This window comes from Peromyscus eremicus, chromosome 2 (genome assembly GCF_949786415.1).
Source record: "Peromyscus eremicus chromosome 2, PerEre_H2_v1, whole genome shotgun sequence".
Taxonomy (NCBI): domain Eukaryota; kingdom Metazoa; phylum Chordata; class Mammalia; order Rodentia; family Cricetidae; genus Peromyscus; species Peromyscus eremicus.
In genome coordinates, this window is record NC_081417.1 from 27,897,215 (window position 1) to 27,919,666 (window position 22,452).

The 22,452-nt window shown below is 43.2% G+C and overlaps 1 pseudogene; it reads left to right on the plus strand.

Moving 5' to 3' along the window:
- The first annotated feature begins 16,114 nt into the window (after positions 1–16,114).
- On the plus strand, positions 16,115–16,804 carry LOC131904574 (testis-expressed protein 30-like; annotated as a pseudogene).
- The last annotated feature ends 5,648 nt before the right edge of the window (positions 16,805–22,452 follow it).

Here is a 22,452-nt window from a genome sequence, read left to right on the forward strand (position 1 = left end):
AGCAGTGAATGGCAGACTTGCACTCACTTGTAGTGCCTCGACAGAGAACATACACTAGCCTGTTAGGTCTTGGGAACCACCACTGAGAATGTTGAAAGTCCAATACAAGGGGTGTGTGTGTGTGTGTGTGTGTGTGTGTGTGTGTGTGTGTGTGTGTGTGGTGTGGTGTGTTATGGGGTGGAGCTATTGTATATCAGCATGTGAAGAAAATTAGATCAGAATCATTTTTATATGTCATATACAGAAGAAGAGCAGCTTCAAAAGATGTATTAACAAGATGCTCTTTGCAAACAACTACTCTAGGCTAGGCGTGGTGCACAACTGGAAATCGTGGACTTGGGAGGCAGAGGCAGGTGGATCTCTTTGAGTTCCAGGTCAGCCTGATCTACATAGTAAGTTCTAGGACAGCCAGAGCTAAGAGAGAGACTCTGTCCCAAACAAGCAAACAAACATAAGACCCCACCACCAACCAGAAGTGAATAAGAAACCCAGCATGGTTGTTTGAATGAGAACGGCTGTCACAGGCTCATAGATTTGAATTAGTGGAACATCTTTGTGGCCTTATGGCAGAAAGTGTGTCACTAGGGGTGGGCTTTAAAAAGCCCACTTCTAGCCTGGCAGTGGCGGTGTACACCTTTAATCCAGCACTTGGGAGGCAGAGACAGGAGGAACTCTGTGAGTTCGAGGCCAGCCTGGTCTACAAATCGAGTTCCAAGACAGCCAAAGCTATGCAGAGAAACTTTGTATTGAAAAAACAACAAAACAAAAGCCCATGCCAGGCTCAGTTTCTTCCCCCTCCCCACTCTTTCTCTGCCTGCTGCTTGTGGATAAGATGTGAGCTCTCAGCTACTGCTCCAGCGCCATGCCTGCCCGCTGGCTGCCTGCCACGCTCCCTGCTGTGACGGTCATAGGGACTCACCCTCTGAAACCATAAGGAAGTCTCCAATTAAATGTTGTCTTTTATGCTGCCTTGGTCATGGTGTCTCTTGACAGCAGTAGGACAGTGACTAAGACACCCAGTGTTATCAAAGACTAAGCTTGGTTAAGAAGGGCAGAGGGACAATGTTCTGATTTGATCTAAAGTCTGAACCTGTGTCCCAAGTTCAACAGCATACTTTTTCAGGGAGAGCAATCAAAATCCCACAGACCCGCTGCTGTACTACCCCAATGTGTAGCCATAAGTTTTCTTGGGTCCTACCCAGCCCTGGAGTCCCTCAGCCTCTTGTAAAATTATCGTTCAGAGGCTTAATATTAGTTATCAATTGTATGACCTATGGCAGGCTTCTTGCTAGCTACCTCTTATAAGTTAACCCATTTCTATTAATCTATAAGTTGCCACGTGGTCGTGGCATTAGTGGTCTGCTGGCATCTTGCTGCTCCTTTTTGGCAGCTGGTCTCTCTCTCTCTCTCTCTCTCTCTCTCTCTCTCTCTCTCTCTCTCTCTCTGTCTCTCTGTCTGTCTCTGTCTCTCTGTCTCTGTCTGTCTCTGTCTCTGTCTCTCTCTCCTTTCTTCTCTCTATATCTCTCCTTGGATTTCCTGCCTGCCTCTAAACTGCCTTGCCATAGGCCAATGCAGCTTTATTTATCAACCAATCATAGCAACACATATTCACAGCATACAGAAAGACATCCCACAGCACCAGTGACTCTGTAAGCCTGCTGCCCTGCCACCCAGGGACTCTGTACTTAATTTCTTTACAAATTTCCCCCAAGCCACAGCCAGTTTCAAATCCATAACCAAATCTTTACTGACATTAGCACTCTTCCATGAAGTTTGTGATCCTGCTGCTCCATCTTTGCAGATTGCATTTACATTTTACTTCGTTCTTTCCCTAGTTTGAAGCCTTTCCCTGGAAGCCAACCTTACCTCCGATGGTATCCTCTCTCCATATAATTTTCACTCATAACTCCAGGTGTGAACTGAACCTTATTCTTTTCCCAAAATTGACTTTGTAGTTCTTATTGTATATTTTCTATTTTCCAAAATGAAAAAAAATCCATTCCTACTTGTTTTCAGAATGTCTTTTTTCCCCCCTTCCTCCAGACTGTGAAGAGCTGAGGGTTTGAAAGAGATAAAAGGAAATTTTAGGCAGACTTCTGGGGGAAACATATGAATGGGGCAGAATTCACTGGTGAAGGGGGCTGTGTTTTCAAGTACACATCACATTTATGCCTCTTGTGCTTAACGAAAGGAAGTCCTTTGTCAAGATTTCCCCCATATTTGTAAGTCACTTCTTTTGACTTATGACTCAAAATGTCTTCTATTCTCTCCCGAATGGGAGCATTGCTCAGTTCCAATGGATTCAGGTATTAAGTAGCTAGTGATTGTTCTACATCCTTTTCACAACCCGGGAGGTGGGGATAATCGTGCGTTACTCTCCTACTTTTATGAGATCTCTGTTAGCATTTCAGCACATCGCCTTCCTTTTTTTCTTCTGTCTATCCCCTGTTGCTAAACTTTCTTTACATCCATTTCGCTAGCCATCCTTAATGTAACATTCTGGGCAACCTTTAATTTTTGGCTGCTTCAAAAATCACAAACAATACTGTGACAAATATCTTGCTGCATGTACTTTATCAATATTTTGTATTAAATAATGATTATCAGTGAATCGGTGTTCCCTGCACACAGACTCCAGCAACAGCATAGGGAGGATTATAATTCTTTCTATTCCAGCTTCGTTCAGAATGGCTTTCCTACTGTTTCAGCACGAACCACATTTGTCCAGTTTGAGGTCCGGGTGCGCTCTTGTCAGCCTAAGTCAAAGATCACTGTCCAATTAACATCTATTTTCTTTCTTTCTCGTGTGATTTTTTTTTTCTTTCTTTCTCGTGTGATTTTTTTTTTTCTTCCGGAGACCGAGTTTCTCTGCATAACAGCCCTGGCTGTTCTGGAATTCACTCTGTAGACCAGGCTGGCCTTGAACTCACAGAGATCTGCCTGCCTCTGCCTTCCGAGTGCTGGGATTAAAGACATGCGTCATCACCACCTGGCTATGTTCTTTCTTGTTTAATTCATTTTTAAGGTTAGCATTCAAAGTAGTGGTTTTTATTATAATAATCATCTTCAAAGTCTAGATTAGGTAGCCTGGCACCAGTTAAAGGCCACCTACATGTAACCCTAGCGCTTGGGAGGCTGAGGCAGAAAGAAGGCTGTTTGGAGACCAGCCTAGGCTATATAACAAGTTCTTGTCTGTTTTGAAAAAAAAAAAATAGTTTGGCTTAAATGACAATTAAGAGAACACTGGACTCCAGTAGACTTTTTCTCTTATTAGGAACATTTGCACAGGCTCTTCATTGGAACATCAGGACAGAGTTATTCAAGGTTACATGTTGCAGTGTTTTCATAGATTGAAACCGTTGATAAGCCTCAAGTTGGTTTCTTCAATCTCATTCTTCATCGCTTCCTCCCAAATAATGTATTTCATTGTTAATGTAAAAGTGCACTGTTGTGCCCTCAAAAGAACTTGGCAGTTCATAAATAAAGAATGAGAAAAAAAAAAAAAGTCTGCAAATCTTTGCCAACCTTCAAGTCCTTAAAGTTAATTTCACTGTCCCAAATAATTTCCCAAGAAAGTAAGCTGCCTGTATCCATGGACCAGCTTGTTGGCTCGTCTACGCTTCCATCTGTGTAACTATTTCATGACCACAGGATTTACTGTGTCACGTCCTCTGCTCACCCTGATTATTCAGCCCCTGGACAAGTCCTCAGGTACTGCAACAGGTACCAGGTCCCTTGTCACACATTCTCAAACTCACAGTTATTTCCTGCGGGAGTACTTTCTTTTCTTTCTCTTAAACAGGTCTCACTCTGTAGACCAGGCTGGCCTCAAACCCAGAGTTCCACCTGCCTCTGCCTCCAGAGTGCTGGGGTTAAAGGCGTGCACCACCAGGCCACTCCAAGCACAGTTAACAACCTATGTTAGGAGACTTTGCCAGTCAGAGTGCATTGGCTAAAGATTTTCTTTTTTGCAATTACACACACACACACACACACACACACACACACACACACACGCACACACTCAATGAGAATTTGGTGGGTGCTGGTTATTTTTCTGGCCTGTTTGTCTAGGTGGGGGTGGGGGTTACCTTTCTGGTTCCAGGTGTGCTTCCATTTGGCCTTGTTACTTCTTAAGGACAAGAATATTGACTTTGGACCCCAGCCCCTGACTCAACAAATGCCAGCAGTACCCCTGAGATACTGCCAGTGTTTGGATAGAAGCATGTAGATGCCAATGGTGACATGAATGCTCTATATGAACCGCAATATTTTCAAAACAAGTCTCTTTTAAAATTAGTATTTTTACGAAACAGCAAGGAGGGCATAGGCCCCTGGGGAAGCCTTTCCTACATTTTGATTGGAATGTAAATACATCAGTCATGTTCCCTTTGTCTATTGTTACGCAATAAATCCCCCAGCCTACCTAAACTTCGTGGCTTAAAACAATAGGCTTCTTTTACTTTGCTTTTGAATATGCAGTTTGATTGAGGGTCAGCAGGACAGCCTAGTTCTGCCCCATTGGTGGATGTCTTGACAGTCAGGGGTTGGGCACTCTAGCTAAGACCCACTCCTCTTGCCGTAGTTGATGCTAAATGGTGGCTGGGACCGCTCTCAGCATCTGCTTACGGCCTCTCCATGTGGGTTACTTACCTAATAGTTGGGTTCTAAGAGCAAATGTCCCAAGATGGTAAGATCAGCTCTATGACGACCTTGTGATTTACCTTGGAAAGTCATGCTGCATCATCTCCATCAGTATTCTGTTGGCCCGCAGCCACAGAGGTCTGTCTGGGTTCGAGAGGGGGAGGCAGAGATCCCACCACTTGGTGGGAGGAACACCACTTCTCATTGTACAAACAGCCTGTAAAAATGTACACAAAGAGCCGGGCGGCGGTGGGGCATGCCTTTAGTCCCAGCACTCTGGGAGGCAGAGGTAGTCAGATCTCTGTGAGTTCGAGGCCAGCCTGGACTACAGAGTGAGTTCCAGGACATGCTCCAAAGCTACACAGGGAAATTCTGTCTCAAAAAAAGCAAACAAACAAACAAATGCATGTAATGTGGTGGCTAACTTTGGAAAATAAAATCTTCCACAGTCATGAATAAATTGATAAAAATATTCATTTAAAAAAATACTTGAAGCCGGGCTGTGATGGCATACTACCTTTAATCCCAGCACTCAGGAGGCAGAGGTAGGGGGATCTCTGTGAATTCGAGGTCTGGTCTACAGAGCAAGTTCCAGAGAACACAGAGAAACCCTGTCTCGAAAGAACAAAAACAAACAAAAAATACCTGGAGCTAGAATGATGAATCAGCAATAAAGAGCACCTCTTGCTCTTGCAGAGGAGCTGGATTCAGTGCCTAGCACATCTGGATTCAGCTCCTAGCACTCACATGATGATTCACAACCATCTATATAACTCCAGTTCCAGGGATCCAGCGTCCTCTTCTGATCTCCAGGGTCCAGGCATGCACATACATTCGTGGTGTACATACATACATGCAGGCAAAACACTCAGACACATACATTTTTAAAAGTGTTTTTAGAAGTTTAAAAAAAGAATTGTTTTTTTTAAATACCTAGGTTCATATAAAGAGTTGGACATCATCATTGACATACTATTATGATCAATCCATGTGAGTCTATTAAATGGGTAACAGAATTTATTAAGATATAAATTGAAGAAATACACTCACGATTACAGAACGGAGTAGGCAGCAGAAGTCGTCCTCTGATCTGACCAAAGCGAATCCACCTCTCAGGAAGGAGCAGGGAAAAGGAGCATGTGACCCTCCTCCAACTCCTTAAAAGAGGTCACATACAATGGCAGGAAGCACTGCCCTCCTTTGGGCCATATAGCCCAAGGTCATGGGCAGAGCAAATACCACTACATTTCCCCTTTTTGTCTAAATAAGAAGGTCCTTATCTTTTTTTTTTCCCCCCATTCTTTTGAGACAGGGTTTCTTTGTGTAGTTTTGGTTCCTGTCCTGGATCTCACTCTGTAGACCAGGCTGGCCTCCAACTCCCAGAGATCTGCCTGGCTCTGCCTCCTAAATGCTGGGATTAAAGGCATGTGCCACCACTGCCCAGCTGAAGGTCCTAATCTTAACGCAAACTATATACAGTAAGAATGATTATCAAGTATTGTCCAGGAAAAACAAAAGGTAATAACATAAACAAAAAGGGAATTACAACCAACGGGAATAACATCAAACAAGAAAGACATGTTAAATGTCCAGAAATGTCCAGCATGTAGGTGAATGGCAAATTACCAAGATTACTCCAATAGCTGCCCTGTCTTGAAGATTCTAACTCTAGTACTGATATGTTATAGCTAAGATACAAGAAGATTGTAACTGTAACTATCTAGTCTTCAACTCCATCAAAGACGTGAGAAGGAACATAATAATACCCGAGAAAACAGGAGAAGGATGCAAGCAACTTTTGGGAATCTTGTGAGAGCAGACAGAGACAGCTGGAAGCCTGGACAGTCACCTAAAGTGTCTCAGCATCATTGGTGCACTCAAATTGGCTACAGGCCTAGAGTATCTGTCAGACCATTTTTAGAAGCAGGAATTTTGAAAGACTATCTTACCCTGTCTTGGCAGAGTTCAGTAGTCACTTTTCCTTGTGTCCCACTCGTTCAGAAGGGACAGCATTTGTACTGTCAGCAGTCGAGGCAAGGGCAGTTCTTTGCCCAGCAGGCCATTTTGTGCCAAGAAGAAGACAAACTTCCAAACGGAAATGTTTCAGCAGCCCAACATTCTCTCGGGATCAGATCGGTGCTGCCAGGAGCAATCGTGTCTCACATCAACAGAATTCTAAGTTATTTAAATGTCATATTCTCTAGGTCTATGAAGTGTTTGAAGACTATCTATCCATCTGACAACTGTTTCTGTAAATCTGGACAATGTAACTAACATAACTATAGAAACAACTATAGCTCAGTAAGTCTTCTCTACTAAAATAACCTAAGGACTAAGGCTTCACATTAACAAGATAAACAGTCTATAAGCAGATGTACCGTATAAGGACAATGACCTCAAAATTGTGACAATACACAAAATAGCTTAAACAGAGGTAGGAATGTATAGTGCAATATGCAATATGACAATAATCCTAAATATGTATCAATATACAAAATATCCTAAGCAGAGGGAGAACATACATATAGTATGACAAATACAATATTACATTTGTATCAATATACAAGATATTTCAAACAGGAGTAGGAATATGTGTACAATATAACAAACAGAGTTTTGTATTTGTATCAATATACAGAGTGCCTTAAATAGGAATGTAAGAATAGTTTACATTTGTATCAATATACAAAAATCCATATCAGTGCAAATTATCTATGGCTGATATTTTACTGAATTAGTTTACTAGTAAATATAATAATCTACCTTAATATCCTATACCTATCCATTCCCCTTTTTCTTTTCTATAAGAAAATACTAAGTCCAAATTCTTACAACCATCCATCCATAACCTGGGAAGAGACACCATGCCAGCAGACTGGTAAGCCATGAAACACATGGCAAAACATAGATTAATAGAAATGGGTTCATTTAAGATATAAGAGCTAGCTAGCAAGAGGACTGCCATAGACCATACAGTGTAAATAATATAAGCCTTTTTGTGTTTACTTGGGTCCAAGCAGCTACGGGACCTCAGGTGAGTGAGATCTGTCTGGACCGTGGGGGTCCCCTGGAGAAACCTTTGAACTACAACAGACCACTATCTAAATACTGGCAGTATCCTAGGGATACTACTGGCATTTGTTGAACACTATGCCAGGGGCTTGGGTCCAAAGGCAAAAAAAAATCCTTGCCTTTAAGAAATTTAAAAAAGAAATGTATAATATGCCAGCCATGGTAATCATTGGTAGTCAATGGTAATGTATAATATGCCAGTCATGGTAATCATTGGTAGTCAATGGTAATGTATGCCAGCCATGGTAATCATTGGTAGTCAATGGTAATGTATGCCAGCCATGGTAATCATTGGTAGTCAATGGCAATGTATGCCAGCCATGGTAATCATTGGTAGTCAATGATAATGTATAATATGCCAGTCATTACACCTGTAATCCCGGTACTCAGGCGACTGAGGCAGGAGGATTGTAAGTTCGAGGTCAGAAAACAAGACAAGAAAGAGGAAGCAACAACCAGCAGCAGGGTGGTGGTGGCAACACTACTACTCTTGGAGAAACTTAATATCATGATAAAGTCACTAACACAGATAAGTACATGTACATCTCAGTACACGAAGGGAAGAAGAAAGCTACATCTCACCTTATTCTGACAGCTCTTAGAAAGTGTGGTAACATAAAGGGGAGGACCGTGTCTATGTAGGAACAGGATGTTCCCACTACATCTTTCTAATTGATACCAGCTTAAGGGAATTAGACACAAATGAACCTGCACTTGGGGTTTTCCCAAGTGTCTTCAGTTCATCCCATCTATCTCAAGACATTTTTCTTAGCTTATCCATGCTAAGAGAATGACTTGCTAGAACTTGATAAATTTTTGTATAATAAGAAATATTGTAAATGTAGTAACACTAAATACTGGACAGATTTCCATGATACACTTGAATGTAGGTTTTCAGCCATTATCAATCAAGGGATATGTCTTCAGCAAGTCAATAGCCACTTGACATTGTTCTCAAGTACCGTGTTCTTAGACCAAAAATTAAGTCATGTGCATGTGAGATCAAAGGAGATAATTTTTGGATAACATATAAAAATCCAAATAGTTGGCACCATAACGGACTGAACAGGGCAAAGAGATCCACATGCAGGCCTGCCTGGGTTTCCAGAAGAAAACATGGGTCTGCCTTGTGCACCCGGCAGATGGGGCACTGCTATGGTGAGCAAATGTATAGTGTGTTATGGGGGATGGGAGGAGAGAGAGAGAGAAAATGGCTCATTCCCTATGGACAGAGGCATATCTAAAGAAGTGAAAGTGGTAAGCAGCAGACTGAAGTGGGTGGCTCGATTGCCACTCAGTGACACTGTGATGTCTGAGCCTGGGCTGTTGCCGGGGCCCATGCCTAGGTTCATGGCCCTGATACAGCCACAGCCTATGTCGACGTAAGATGTCCTTGATATCACCAAAGGCAGAGAGGATAGGGCTGTACAGAGTTGGCCCTGCCCATCACTGGCTGTAACACTAGGAAGAATTGGTCCCGCCCCTCACTGGCTGAAGCACTCAGGAGAGAGGGCCTTACACCTCACCTGGACAGCACAGTAGAGCTGACCCAGTTTGCAGGAGCATAGGCAAGCTGGCCCTGGGGGTGTGAGAATGGGAGAGCAGGTCCTGCCATTCTCATAGGCGATGTGGTACCATGGGTGAGGGAAAGATGCCCTCCTCCCCTTACCCCTCACCACTTACATACAACAGGTGGGGAACCCGACCCAACTCCAGACCAGCTGCAGCACTCAGGAGAACAGGCCCTGCGCCTCACCTGGGCAGCACAATAGAGTGACCCTGTAGACAGGGCCAGGGGTGAGCCAGCCCTGAGGGCATGAGAGGTGCATACCTGGTCACGCTTCTCTCCTGCAGTGTGGTGGGGAGGTAAGGGAAAGATGCCCTCCCACCTTCCCCTACAGCCTCCAGCTGGTGAGGGAGCTGACACCTTTACCAGCTGCAACAGGAAAGCAGGCCCTGAACCTTGTCTGGGCAGTGCAGTGGAGTTGACTCTGTTGACAAGGACACAAGTGAGCTGGCCCCGTAAATGTGAGTGTGGGAGACCTGGCCCCACCCCTCAACTGCCATATGGAGGCAGGGGTAGGAGAGAGATGCCTGCCCCCATCAACACCTCAAGCAGGTGGGAGAGCTGGCCCTGAGGTCATAAGAGCCGGAGAGCTGCCCCTGCCCCCTCACCAGCTGCAACACTTGGGAGAGCAGGCCCTGCACCTCACCTGGGAGGCACAGCAGAGCCAACCCTGTTGACAAAGGTGTGGGTGAGCCAGTCCTGAAGTTATGAGCGTGGGATAGCAGGCCATACACCCCTCATTGCCACATGGTAGTGAGATCGAGGGAAAGTTGCCCTGCCCGCCTTGCCCCTTGCACCTTTGGTAGACAAGGGAGCTGATTCTCCTCCTCCTTACCAGCTGCAGCACTTGGGAAAGTGGACCATGCACCTCGCCTGGGCAACACAGTAGAGCTGACCCTGTTGGCAGAGGTGTGGGTGAGCCAGTCCTGAAGTTGTGAGCATGAGAGAGCTGTTCCCATCACTCATCTGTCTTATGGCTTCTTGGGGAGGGAGGAGATCCCCCCATCAATGCCTGAGCCAGGTTGGAGAGCTGTCCCCAGTACTCATCTGTCATGTAGTGGCATGGGTAGGGGAGAGGTCTCCACCCCCACCCCTGCCTGGGATGGGAAAGCTGGCCTTGAGGTCTTAAGAGGGGGAAAGCTGTTCCTGCCCCTCATCAGCTGTAGGACTCAGGAGAGTGGCCCACGCACCTCACCTGGGCAACACAGTAGAGCTGGCCCTGAAGGTAGGTGTGGGAGAGCAGCCCCTGAGGATGTGAAAGCAGGAGAACTGACCCCGCCCCTTGCTCATTGCTGCAAGGGGTGAACTAGCTAGGGGAATGCTGGAGAGCTCACCCTGGTGGTGAAGACAGGGGAGAGCTGGCTGGCTGACCAACCCTGCAACTACCCGGGCACAGAACCTGGGTTGAGTGTTGGCCCACCCCAACATCCACCCCATCTGTGATCTGCTGGAGCATGGGTAGGGGGGATGTCCTGAGGACCCAGGGCTACAGGATCTCCATGATTCAGGGCAGAAATGGGATGTCCAGGAAGAGTCCCAGTGAGGGTCCAGTGTCCATAGTTTAGCAGAGACCAGGGGCCTTGAACCAAAGCAATGATTCTTTTCAATGAACGCCTGCATGTAAAGATATCTGGATAAAGGGGTTTACTGTGTGACTCACTGTGTCACACTGCAGCTTCCACGATGAGGTTTTCCCTTTTTGGGTTTTTTTTTCTTTTTTTTTTTATCTTAAATTTTGTTTTGTTTTATTTTGGGGAGGGTTAGAGGGGCAGAGAGAGGATTCAAGGGGATAGGAGATGGGTGTGATCTGGATGCACATTGTGAAAGACACAAAGAATAAATTACTTTTTAATAAAAAAATCAAATATTTTTCCTATATGAATTTTAAACATAATATGATCATGTTATATTTGTAGTTCTGAAACATTTAAACTTATACACTGACAGTGTGGATACCTCCTGTGTCTATTTGCATGGCTGCTCTTGAACCTTTTGAATATGTCTTAACTTTATGACTGTAGTACTACCCAATCATTACCTACTTGTGGATCTTGTTCCTTCCATTTTCACTATTACAAATGATGCCATCAGCTTTGCATATATATTCAATAAGTAATCAATGAAATATATATATATATATATATACATACATATATATATATATTAACAGCAGTATATCTGGGAAACAGTAGATTGGTTTTGTTTTCTTTATATTTCACAAATTTCATTTTGCCGCAATATACAATTTGTTTTATGACTAGGTATCAAGGCATCAGATACATAAGCTTGCCAGAGACAGGCTCACTTACATAACTGGCTCACATTTGGCTTGAACTCAGAACGTTTGTTTCTAAGGGAGCCTTCCAGAAAAGTCTCTGATGTCGCCCGTTCTTTCCTCCCCTTTGACTCCAGCTAGGCAAACAATTAAGGAGCAAAGGAAACATTTGGGGTAAACAATTGAGAACATGCTGAGATTAATCTTTCTTATTTGGGACTCAAAACAATGTATCATCTTGCATGTAGATTTATCTATTAGAAAGCCTAGATTATTTTATCATTTAAAAACAAACATCTGCCCGGTATGGTGCCGCACTCCTGAAAAATCCCAGCCCTCCGGAGATAGAGGCAGGTGGATCTCTGTGAGTTTGAGGCCAGCTTGATCAACATAGCAGTTCCAAGCTAGCCAGAGCTGAATAGTAAGACTGTCTTAAAAGAAAGGGAGGGAGGGAGGGAGTAAAGGAAGGAAGGAAGGAAGGAAGGAAGGGAGGGAGGGAGGGAGGAAGGAAGGAAGGAAGGAAGGAAGGAAGGAAGGAAGGAAGGAAGGAAGGAAGGAAGAGGAGCCAGATAAGATCATGTCTATAATCCTTGCACTCAGGAGGCTGAGACAGGAGGCTGATGATCCTCATCCTAGGCTATGCAGGGAGTTCCTGGCCAACCTGAGCTACAGAGTAATTAATATCCTGTCCCCAGATAACAAGACAACGAAAAGAAACAGAGGGACTAAGACAATTGAGGAACAGGATAGGATGAAGTGGATGGGAAGAATAGCCTGTGTGGTGCAGGTTGAAAGGGAAGCCCCCGGGGACTGGGACAGTCTCAGTTTTATGTCCACATACACACAGATATTCCAGACTCCTCTATGAAGCGGTTCTATGCGTATAGTGTGGAGAGCGTTACAGAGCTACTGAGAACGAAGCACAGAGTTAACAAGCTTCAAAAGGCCAGTGCCGGAGAAGGATGGTTATCACGAGCATCAGCGAAGCGTGGGCCACTTCTTTATTGTTTGTGTTGTCTTCTGGTATTCTTGGCAGCACAGAGTCTCCTAAACAAGTTATCTTCAACTCTCCACACAGTTCACTTTGAAATGTCAAGAAACACTTCTTGAATAGAAAGTGCTGCAACTATTGGTAGAGGTTACTTTTAAGTTCCAGCGTGGCAGAGATACACCAGACAACTCGGTGCAGAGACAGCACATGGTGCTCTTTTCCCTGACAAAATTAAAGTCTTGGGCCAGCAAGATGGCTCGGCTGGTAAAGGTTCTTAATGACCTGAGTTCAATTCACAGGCCCCCTCCATGGGTGGAAGGAGAGAACCGACTTCTTCAAATTGTCAGCCTAGATAAGTCAGGAAGACCGAGCTTCAAAATAGAAAGTAAAAAGAGGGCTAGGCAAGTAGTTTCAGTCCTCAGTTCTGCATCAACAATAGCAATAATAGTAAACAAAACAAAAAAGTCAATGTATTTCAGAAACACATATATGAATCTGACATCGTCCAGGAAAATTTCCCCTTGCTTCTCAGCTCTCTCAACATGGCCTCAGTAGTGGTTCTGATGTACAGTTTCTTAGTTTGTTAGCAGTTTCTTAACATCATTTTGTGGCACGATTGAGCCTTATGATAATGAGTATTCAAAGATGGGTAATGTCTGGCTGGGCTCAACTGTAATGGGCTCCAGGCTAAATAATATGGAGCTGTGAGTCAGTAGAAGGACTTGATACATTTCATAATATGTGAAACATTGTAACTACAATAACATAACATGGTTTGAGTGACCACACATAATGAACATTGTATGTAACAACAATTAACATTGTCATGCTGAGGAAAGAGGCGGAGGGGGCTTCTATAACACTCCAAATGGGCTCCAGAGTGAGAGGCAGGGAGAAGAAAGAGGAAACATTACTGTAAAATTAATTAGAACTGGTCACATACAGGCACTGCAGCAAACACTAGAAATGCATCATGTATTAGGTTGTATCAGTACCCACAATCCCTCTCCTATTCATTCCCCTGGACAGATTGAGACCGAATAGAGGCATCCCAATCCCAGAACAGTGACATCCAGAAGCAAAGTCCGGTAGACGCTAACAGGGACTCTAAGTTTTCTTCAGGATCAGGTGCAGAGCTCCCAAGCCCACATCGGTCATCACGTGACCCCAGACTTGCAAGCACTCACTGCAAAGCAATGGGAAACTCCATGGTCTGTAGACATCACCGGCTTGTCCACACCATACCAACTGGGAAAGAGGTGGAGGAACCGCAAGTTCCACCTCCTTTTCTAGAATTCACTCCAAGAAGCCTGAGGCCAAGGGAGTCTCCAGGCCTGTTTAACCATAAATGTTCCATTCCTTCACACCACTTGCTAATTAGTCATGAATTAATCATAACATTAAAATGTATAATTACAAATTATACAAAATGCGGTCAATTACTGTCTTGCACCATTTTAACTATTTACTATAGAAATCTTGTACCCTGTGGTCACTGGTATCTCAAGGTGAGAAAACCTGTGGCTGGCTTCTTCTGTGTCTTCAGAAGTCTACCTAACATCCAACTGTGGCTCAGAAAAAAACCATACCATTTATTTATTTATTTATTTATTTAGTTAGTTAGTTAGTTAGTTAGTTAGTTTGATTTTTCGAGACAGGGTTTCTCTGTGTAGTTTTGGTGCCTGTCCTGGATCTCACTCTGTAGACCAGGCTAGCCTTGAACTCACAGAGATCCACCTGGCTCTGCCTCCTGAGAGCTGGGATTAAAGGCGTGCGCCCCCACTGCCCGGCACCAATGTTCTTAAGACAGGTCATCTTGATGATACAGCACAGGTTAAGCCCCCCTGGAGTTCAAGACTCAGAGGTCCACCCTTGCAGGTCCACTGCTAACTCACCCTGGCGCTGAGGAGAAATAAATCCAGTGTGGCAAAGGCTACAGAGGACCAGGGTCTGGGGTTGCTGTTTATTAGCATGGTTCACTTTGTTCCCTGCCCTCCAACACATCTTACTTGGAGTGGGCCATGGCTAATGCAGACTTGTAACTGGTTAAAGTGCTGGGAAGTGATTGTCGAGGGCCGAGCCCTAAATGGACAACTATATCACCCTCTCCAATGCCCAGGGGACATCGAGGAAAGAGTGGGGGAATAACACAACAGCTCGCTAGAGGACAAGGAGGACTGCTGTATCCATTAACTCATGGCACAAGACCCGCACGGGGCTGAGGCCATCAGTATTTCACCGTGGCTGGAGGAGGACCTCACAAGGCTCCATCCCTCTCTGAGGAGCTAGGGGCACTTAATGGTTGCTGAGGGAAGGGAGTTACATTGCTCAGTGGTGTAGCCAACGATCAGTTGCTCTTGCTCGAGGAAATAATCACCCACCCATGCTCATTCAGGTAACCCTGATTAGATGCAGTCACACACACACACACACACACACACACACACACACACACACACAGACATACACACACACAGACATACACACATACATATACACACAGACATACACACACACACACACACACACATACACGAGAGTAGGAAGGAACTCATTGGAAAGGAGTTAGGTGTGGGGGAGAAGTGGATTAAGAGAAGATGATGGAGTGAATGATAGAATTATATATGAGATTGTAAAGGAATAATCAAACACTTAAATGTATATTTGAGCTGGACATGGTGGCACATGCCTTTAATCCCAGCACTCAGGAAGCAGAAGTAGGCAGATCTCTGTGAGTCTGAGGCCAGCTGGTCTACAGAGTGAGTTTCAAGACAGCTGGAGCAGTGCAGAGACTCTGTCTCCAAAGACTAAAATAAACAAACAAATAGATGTACATGGGTACTTTGCCTGTATGTTTGTCTATGCACCACACGTCTGCCTGGTGTCCAGGGAGGCCAGAAGAGGGTGTCAGACCCCCTGAGACTGGAGTTACAGATGGTCATCCTGTGGACACTGGGAACCGAACCTGGGTCCTCTAGAACATCTAGTGCTCTTAACCACTGAACCATCTCTCCAGCCTGAAGAATAAATCAATTTTAAAAAGAGAAATCTTAACTAGGACCCAGAGCACCAAGGCTTGCCCAGGCTGGAAGGGCTGAAAGCCATCCACAAGGAAACACAGACAAAAATAAAACAAAGTAGAAACTAACTCCTGGTTCTGGAACCTGAGAGATAATGGGAAGATTTCAGGAAAGATGGTGGAACAACCAGTCTAAGGGTCATAAGGAGAACACCAGGGGTGGGCAGGTCAGGAGTTGAAGTCAGCTGTATACGTCATTTGCCTTGAGTCTGGAAACTTCCCCAAAACACTCAGCCTCAATTTTCCTTAATCTGATTGTTGGACATTGTAGTTATTTCTATTTTATACTATTGTGGCTCACACTGTGATCAATATCTGTATCTATCTGTGACTCAATAGGAAAGATTCCTTGCAGTAAAATGTCAAGAGTTCACTCCCTGAAAGAGTGAGGGCAGTTGGGCGCTGGCCATCACTCGTGTGCTTCAGGGGAGATGTTCTTTGCTTCCCCAATGTAATGTACTTTTTGTTTATTATTCAACAGTGAAAATGAGTCATACAGAGGTTTAATTAAAAATAAGTTACCGGATGCTATTTGTGTAGTACCTACAAGAACACAGTGTATGGCGTAATTCTTAGACATGGAGCATCAGGAGATGTGAATTCTCCTCAGTTGATGTCGCTGGCATCCCATTAGCATCTCATGAGAGTTTTTGTTTGTTTGTTTGTTTGTTTGTTTGTTTTGCCTAAGATTTACTTGCAAAGGCTTTAATACTGTGCACAGAATTAAGTCATCTATAGCAGTACTGAATTACCTAAAGACCTCAGGAGAATTTAAACTTGCTGGTGTTTTTCTTGGAGGCTGTTGGATGGACTCAAGAGCCACTGCTTCTGGAATGTGTCATACAGAGCCAGATGATGATGACGCTTTTGTTTGAGGTCATATTTGTATTTCTTATCCATTGCACCATCGAAAGCAGCAGCAGAAAGGCAGAGACGAAGGTCCCTTTCATCTAAAGGGTCCTGTACCGTTTGTGCCCGCCTCAGCAGACGAAATGCGTGAGAAGAGCTCATTGGAGAAAGTGGTACAGGCGGTGTAAGCTCCCGGTCACATCCATTGGCTTGAGAAGGCAAATCACTTCACGGCAGTGGAAGGACGGTCAACAGAGGATGTTTTCAAAGAAAGAAACACACAGATCTTGTTTCGGCCAAGAAATCGCTGAAATGGACAAGAAATAATTGTCATTAAAAGCTAAGTTATTTTGGTTCAAGGCCAAGATGGTCTACAGAACAAGTTCCAGGGCTATACAGAGAAATCTGTCTCACCCTCCCGCCAAAAGCCTTGTTATTTTGGAAAAAAAAATGTACAGTTAATTTGATAAAGAACCACCACAACAACAATAATAATAAGGTCAAAGGTATGAATTTGATACTCAGTCAGACCGCCTTCCCCCAATCTCGGCATTCGGCTCTTCAGTGTGTTGACGGCATATGGGAGTGCTTGCTTCTCAGTACTTTCCATAGTTGCTTTCACAAGAAAATATCAAATGTTGATTCCATTAGTTTTTGTTTTTGAGACATCATGGTCATACTATGTAGCCCTGGCTGACTTAGAACTCCATTTGTAGACCAGGCCAGGCTCGAACTCACAGAGATCTCCCTGCCTCTGCCCCCTGGGTGCTAGAATTAAGTATGTGTCACCACACCTGGCTGGCCTCCATTGCTCCATTATGCGCAATTCCGTAACTGCTAATGAAGTTGCCATTTTCACACCGTTAACAGATGTTTGTATTTCTTTTGTAGCCTGCCAATTTATATGACCTGCATCTATTTTTTATACCCTCATATTTTTTTCATTGCTCAATTAAGAATAATTTATACACTAAAAACCCCAGCCAAAATTCTTTAGGTACCATAAATTGGCAAGTGTTTTGCCTAATTTTTCATGATGTCTCTTTCATATTCAGATGCTTAAGATGAATGTTCTACGTTGGGGAAGGGGTTTTGCCTTTGTTTCTGCAGGAAAAGAAAAGCTATGGATACCAACAAAATTAATAAAAATTCGATTTGAACAGGAAAAACCCCTTGATGAGATGAAGTAAAAAGATCATCCACCAATATGACATCTCTACAAGTTGTAAGAAAAATTTAACAATCAAGGTTGGGGTAGGGTTCTGTTTTTGTCTTTCCAGGATAATGGAAATACCCATCTTCCAAAAATCATAAGGCCTTGGATATCCGGATGTTTACAGCAGAAAGAAAAAATCTATTGGTACCAATCTACACACGGTAAAATCTCACTGTCTAACATCTATCTCTCTATCAATATAAAAAAAGTTATGGTTCCAATTCAATTATAAGCCAAGCTGGCTTTGGAGATGGAATTGGCTCACTCCTTCTCTAAACCCAAGCACATTGCTAAAAGAAAAGTTTGAGAGATTCTTCAGTACCATATCAAAAGAGCCCTCTGATGTGGGACAGAAGGAAACCAATAAAAAGGGACCATTGTCTTCTAGATTCTAATTCTCTCCATGCTTACTCTTGATTTCTCAGAATCCTTTCTTACATGCTATGTCCTCTTTAAATCCAAATCTTCCATTTTGATAACAAATAAGTTTTTCTAATAGCAATCTCAAAAGTCTCCAGAAGGAAGATGGGGCCCCAACAACAACTCTACCCAATCCAGAATGATGCCATGGTAATCATCATCATACTACACTTCTTACCAGAATTTCAGACAATCTTACCCATTACTCTAAGACTTGCTACAGAACCTACAGTTAGTCTAATTGAAATTTAACTATCTGCGCTTTCTCACAGTACCCAACAGAGATAACATCACCCCCTAAATAGCAGAAAGCAATTCTAAGAAAACGACGCCCCTTCTCCCTTAGGTTTCATATTCTCAGGGTTATGGATGATGGTTATAGGGTTGGGGATGGAAGGAAATATTAAACTCAATACTCTTAAAAAAAAAGGAAAAAAAGAAATGGAATGGATAGGTATAAAACATTATGATAGATTATTATGTATACTAATAAACAAATTTAGTAAAATAGCAGCCTTAAATAATTTGCACTATAATTTGCACTGTTATGGATTCTTATATGTTGATACAAATATAAACTATTTTTATATTCCTGTTTAAGATAATTTGTATATTGATACAAATACAGAACTATACTTGGTATAATGTACATATATTTCTACTCTTATTTGAAATATTTGTATATTGATACAAATGTAAATTTATATCTGTCATACTTTATGTATGTTCTACTTCTGTTTAGGATATTCGGTATATTGATATATATTTAAGATTATTGTCATATTGCATATCCCACTACATACTCCTACCTCTGTTATAAATATTGATATATATTTAAGATTATTGTCATATTATATATCACACTATACACTCCTACCTCTGTTATAAATATCTTGTGTATTGTCACAATTTTGAAGTCATCGTTCTTTACCATACACTTGCTTATAGACTGTCTACCTTGTTTACGTGAAGCCTTAGTCCTTAGGTTATTTCAGTAGATAAGACTTATAGATTTATAGTCACCTATGCTTGTCATCTCTATAGTTACGTTAGTTAGGTTATACAGATTTACAGATACATAGGTCAGATGGACAGGTAATCTTCAAACACTTCATAGACCTAGAGAATATGGCATTTAAATAACTTAGAATTCTGTCGATATGAGACACAATTGCTCCTGGCTGCACCAATTTGATCCCGAGAGAATGTTGGGCTTCTAGACATTTCCATTTGGAAGTTTGTCTTCTTGGCACAAAATGGCCTACTGGGCAAAGAACTGCCCTTGCCTCGACGGCTGACAGTACGAATGCAATGCTATCCTTTCTGGACAAGCGGGACACAAGGAAAGCCACCACTGTACTCTGCCAAGACAGGGTAAGATGGTCTTTCAGAATTCCTGCTTCTGAAAATGGTCTGTCAGATACTTTAGGCCTGTAGCCAATTTGAATGCACCAACAATGCTGAGAAACATTAGGTGACTGTCCAGGATGCCAGCTGTCTCGGTCTACTCTCGCAAGATTCCCAAAAGTTGCTTGCATCCATCTACCATTTCTCAGGTACCATTATATTCCTTCTCAGGTCTTTGATGGGATTGAAGACTAACAGTTATAGTTACAACTTAGTAGATAGAACATATTAAGTATTAGATTCAGGTTCTTTAGGATAGGACACCTTTTGGAATGATCTTTGTAACATGCCATTTACCTATGCTCTATACTTCTCTGGATTTTAATATGTGTTTCTTGCTTGATATTGTTTGCATTGGTTGTAGTTCCATCTTATCTAGGTCATTATCCCTCATTATTCCTGGACAATATTTGATAACCATTCCTTTATATATAGTCTTGTATTAGGTTAGAACTTTCTTATTTAGACAAAAAGGGGGAGATGTAGTGGGTAGCCATTCCAGCTTTGTTCTGGAAGTTCCAACCCCCATTGAGACTTCGGCAACTGTCACGCCTACAAGGCGGGGCCAAGGGAGGCGCCTGGGGACCCGAGATCTGGATCGGCGAACACTCTCTGGGTTCCAGGACCCTGGATGGTGGAGGTGGACAAAGCAGAGCTCCAGAGAACACCGCTGGACTGTGATACACCTTCCCCAGACCCCGCGACCTACCTATCCCTTAATTTGTAAGTTACGCCATTAAATAAATCTCCTTTTAACTACGTGGAGTGGCCTAAATAATTTCACCAATACCAATAAACTCCAAATTCTCTAAAAATCATCCAGGAACACGTTTTTGACAATCATGGAGGAAAATGCATTTAGATGTATATGCCCTAGCCATGGTAGGGGTTAGATATGCAGAGAATATTAAAAACTCAGAAATGAAGAAAGTCATTAATACATAGAATTTTTTTCTTTATTTTTTATTTTTTATTTTTTATTTTTTTTTAAATTTTTATTTTGCAATACAATTCAGTTCTACGTATCAGCCACAGATTCCCTTGTTCTCCCCCCTCCCACCCCCCTCACCTTCCCCCCATTCCAATCTCCTCCAGGGCAAAGCCTTCCCCACAGACTGAGATCAACCTGGTGGACTCAGTCCAGGTAGGTCCAGTCCCCTCCTCCCAGGCCGAGCCAAGGGACCCTGCATAGGCCCCAGGTTTCAAACAGCCGACTCATGCAATGAGCACAGGACCCGGTCCCACTGCCTGGATGCCTCCCAAACAGATCAGGCCAATCAACTGTCTCACCCACTCAGAGGGCCTGATCCAGTTGGTGACCCCTCAGCCATTGGTTCATATTTCATGTGTTTCCGTTCATTTGGCTATTTGTCTCTGTGCTTTATCCAACCTTGGTCTCAACAATTCTCGCTCATATAAACCCTCCTCATTCTCGCTAATTGGACTCCCAGAGATCCACCTGGGGCCTAGTCATTGATCTCTGCATCCAGATCCCTCAGTAGTTGGATGAGGGAATGCAAGCTTGTACAACCACTTTGGAAATCAATATGGCGCTTTCTTAGAAAATTGGGAATCCATCTCCCCCAAGATCCAGCTATACCACTCTTGGGCATATACCCAAGGAATGCTCAACCACACCACAAGAGCACTTGTTCAGCTATGTTCATATCAGCACTGTTTGTAATAGCCAGAACATGGAAACAACCTAGATGCCCTTCAACTGAAGAATGGATAAACAAAATGTGGTACATATACACAATGGAATACTACTCAGCAGAGAAAAACAATGACATCATGAGGTTTGCAGACAAATGGATGGATCTAGAAAAAATCATCCTGAGTGAGGTATCCCAGACTCAGAAAGACAAACATGGTATGTACTCACTCATAACAGGATACTAGATGTGGAACAAGGATGACTGGACTGCTACTCACATCAACAGGAAGGCTACCTGGAAAACAGGACCCGAAGAAAGACACAGGGATTGCCCAATGACAGAGAAATGGAATGAGATCTACATGAACAGCCTGGACATGAGTGGGGGTAGTGAAGGGCGAGGGTCAAGGGAAAGAGAGCTTGGGTGAGTGGGAGATCCCAGCTGGATCAACAACAGAGAGGGAGAACAAGGAATAGGAGACCATGGTAAATGAAGACCACATGAGAATAGGAAGAAACAAAGTGCTAGAGAGGCCCACAGAAATCCACAAAGATCCCCCCACAACAGACTGCTGGCAATGGTCGAGAGACAGTCCGAACTGACCTACTCTGGTGATGGGATGGCCAAACACCCTAATTGTCGTGCTATTTTTTATTTTTTTAAAGATTTATTTATTTATTATGTATATAGCATGTATGACTGCAGGCCAGAAGAGGGCACCAGATCTCATTACAGATGGTTGTGAGTCACCATGTGGTTGCTGGGAATTGAACTCAGGACCTCTGGAAGAGCAGTCAGTGCTCTTAACCTCTCAGCCATCTCTCCAGCCCCCGAATTTTTTTCTTTTTGACACAGGGTCTCTCTATATAGAATATGTTCGCCTCAAACTCACAAAAATTCACGTAACTCTGCCTTCTAAGTGCTGGAAGTAAAGATGTGTACCATGCCCAGTTTTAGTTAATGAGCAGAACACATGTTTAAGCTTAACAAGATACGTATGAATCATCATGATTCTTCATTTTTAAAAGTAATTTCAAGCCAGGCAGTGGTGGCACATGCCTTTAATCCCAACACTTGGGAGGCAGAGGCAGGCAGATCTCTGAGTTCAAGAACAGCCTGGTCTACAAAGTAAGGTCCAGGACAGCCAGGGCTGCATAGAGAAACCCTGACTTAAAATAATAATAATAATAACAATAATAATAATAATAATAATTTCAATTTTGTTTTGTTTTTGATACAGGGCTGGCTTGTTTTGTAGCTGGCTTGGAACTCAG